At 41.3% G+C, this 3,259-nt stretch overlaps 1 long non-coding RNA gene across 1 annotated transcript; it reads left to right on the top strand.

The window, feature by feature from the left end:
• The first annotated feature begins 966 nt into the window (after window positions 1-966).
• On the top strand, window positions 967-2,672 carry LOC121545916. Its single transcript, XR_005996308.1, has 3 exons — window positions 967-1,082; window positions 2,280-2,412; window positions 2,584-2,672. It is a non-coding gene; the product is annotated as an uncharacterized LOC121545916 (long non-coding RNA).
• Window positions 2,673-3,259: the final 587 nt, after the last annotated feature.

Here is a 3,259-nt window from a genome sequence, read left to right as displayed (position 1 = left end):
CTGGTTGGTAGGTGATCAAATACTTATGTCATGCAATAAAATGCAAATGAATTACTTAAAAATCATACAATGTGATTTTCTGGATTATTGTTATAGATTCCGTCTCTCACAGTTGAAGTGTACCTATGATAAAAATCACAGACCTCTACATGCTTTGTTAGTAGGAAAACCTGCAAAATCGGCAGTGTATCAAATACTTGTTCTCTCCACTGTATGATCAGATAATTAAACTGGTCTGTTGTATTGGGATTGTGCCACAGAGCATTATGGGGGTTCTATGTGTTGAGAAGCTTGGTGACATTGTTGGATAGAGATTAAGAGTGATGGCTGAGCATTTTCTGGATATTATTATATTCAAATTCGTTTTTTCAAATTACAGGAGACGGAGGAAGTATATTATCAAAAGTTTACTTGGTTTTAGAACTTTCTTTTTGTGTCCAGTTAGTGCATTTTATTTAAATGTGCCTCGCTAACTTCAGTAGCTAGCTACCAGCTCGAGTGTGCAGTTTTCTCCGCCAGAATGGTGGAATGGCCAACACTGCCGAAAATGTTGTGGACTTTTTGTTGAAGAACCCCTTTCATTCTCTGGGGTACACGGAAAAGGTGCAAATTAAAAGCGAAGTTCTACCTCTGCCTGAGATCAGTTTCATGAAGAAGGATGAAAAGGTGAGGGCGTTCAATACCAACTGGTGTCAAAAGTATAGCTGGTTAACATGGAGCCTTTCATCAAGTCGCCTGTATTGCCGGCCCTGCCTGCTTTTTTGGAAAGGTCTGAACCTTGGTCGAAAGGTGGGTACAGTGACCTGAAGAACATCGATCATTCAGCTAAACAGCCAAACAAAAGCAGGGAGCATATAAACGCCCACATCAGATTCAAACTTCTGGGAAAAAGCTGCATCGATTATGACGAAGGTCTCCGGATTTAAACTGAGCAACACAACAAGAAAGTACGAAGAAACAGGGATATGCTCAAGCGGTTTATGAACACCACTGCGTTTTGGGGCATGCAATAATTTGCTTTTAGAGGACACGACGAGAGGGAAAGTTCCGCCAACAAGGGCAACTACAAGCAGCTTGCAGAGGTAATTACACGTTACGATGCTTTACTTGCTGAACATTTCAAATGTTCGACTGTCTTTTCTGGGATGTCGAAAACTATTCAGAATGATTTGATAGCTTTCATCACATCATCCATTAAAAGTTAGATTTAAGAGAGAGGTTGATGCAGCGCATTTTTTTTTGTGCGCTCAAGTAGGCTTTCCACTTTCCTACGGTATTTATTTAGCAAAGATGATAACACATAATCACTCCGGACAGACACAAGCAAAAACTCATGACATAAATGTTGCATCAGCCTAGGCTACACCTAAACATTAGACATCTGACATGCTGTATGGGATGAAAACAAGACTATTTTTCAGTCTGATCAACTGTAGGCTACTAATAAGAGCAGCTGCATACATCCTATGCGCCCGGTCCATCTGGTCAGGGTAAACTAATTGGTAACGTTATGTATTTATAGTCCATTTGTGTGTCAGGAGAAAATGTGAATGTGATCAAATTTAGTTTATATTCAAAATTGAGCTGGCTAGGCTGCCTACACGTTTTTAATCCAACATTATTAACCGGAATTAATCAACATAATAGTGATGACAGATGTGAGTAAATTTTTTATAAGGCCTACAGTTGCATACATGCAAACATGCATAAAGCAAGCTCAGCCCTGTGAGTTCTATTGTCTATCAGTTGTTGTCTATGTGTCTGGGTAGAGGAAATCCCCCTCCTAATCTAGTCTAAATATAATTTATATGAACAAATATAAGGTAGCTGCAGTTTGACAGGGTTTTCATCCCCCACCAGGGCCAGGAGTTTCTTTCAGGAGTTTTTTGTAACCATGTGACCTGATTAGGAAAAACTGGTCCCATCATATCAAACCTTTTTACAACTGATTAATCACTGTCATACCTTATAGGGTCCAGAGTTTTCCTAGTTAGGTTAACATATAAGGAAAAACTCCAGGCCCCAGGGGGTAAAAATTGCCCCACCGCTCTGGGACCTATGGTGCCACCAGTCTGCTTGCAGTTGTCAGTTACGGTATGTGGATGATCAGGGCTTTATTCAGGAACATTTATTAGGCTACTTTGATGTGTCAAGTGGGCGAGATGCGCAGTCTGTGTTTGACTTTATGAATTTTGAGATGTCTGAGTTTAACTTCATAGAGGAACTCGTTGTCCAAACCTACGATGGCGCTGTAATGTATCTGCTATTTGTATTTACAGCTAAGTCCCCTCCTGTTCCCTGATTTAAGAGGTGATGACTACTCCACTCCACTACCATTGTCAACTTTCTCTTGACATGAACTGAAGCCACGTCTCATCCACTGGCATATTGAATGTTTCCTCTCCAAGCACTGTGAGTACCCCTATCAATTTTCTCTCATTACTGTATGTAGAGTCAATCACATACACAAACACAATCACATTATTGCACATCAATGATTTTACTCCTTGCTTGGACTAACTCATTCTTAGCTCTTTTGTCTAACTGTGTAGTGTGTTGTGTTATTGTTTTTTGTCTTCCCAGTCAAATCCTGAACACCTCAACTCATGCCTCATACCCTCATTCAATCACTTCTGTGATCCCTTTCCAACACTGTGTAAGTAGCCCTCTCATTCCCATTCCCCATAATATTGTACTATAAATGTCTTTATGAAATGCTTTAGGTTAAAATAATTTGTTATGATTTAACTGGATAGAACCCAAATGCAGACAAGTACACCAAGCCAGAGAAGTTTTAACAGGTTTATTATAATGTTCAATAGTCCAGGTTTCCAATAAATGGGGAAGAGCAAGTCCAGGTTACAGGGAGGGTACAGATCCAGGTCAGGGCAGGTGTGGTACCGTAATGTCCTAGTGTCCGTGGTGAGTCCAAAGGAGAGGCCCGATAGTGGAGAGCAGGATGGTGGTGGCAGGAGTGAAGCGGAGGCAGGAGTCAGGTTCCAAATATCTGTGGTACAGGAGAAAAAGTAAATAACCAGTCCAAAAACACAAGAGCGAAAACAGACAGGTTGAGTCGGCAGCGAGACTAACATGGTTGTCTTGACTATGATCTGACGATGAGTGGAAAGTTTGACCGGGTCTTAAAGGCTGAGGTGATTATGGTGAATGAGCTGCAGCTGGAACCCTGACTCCCGCACACCAGACTTCACTCCTGCAATCAAGGACAGACAGAGGGGAGGGGAGAGCAGAGAGAGAGCTA

Source organism: Coregonus clupeaformis, chromosome 30 (assembly GCF_020615455.1).
Source record: "Coregonus clupeaformis isolate EN_2021a chromosome 30, ASM2061545v1, whole genome shotgun sequence".
Taxonomy (NCBI): Eukaryota; Metazoa; Chordata; class Actinopteri; order Salmoniformes; family Salmonidae; genus Coregonus; species Coregonus clupeaformis.
The sequence above is the reverse complement of the archived record's forward strand: the minus strand, read 5'-3'. Positions and strand labels throughout refer to the sequence as shown.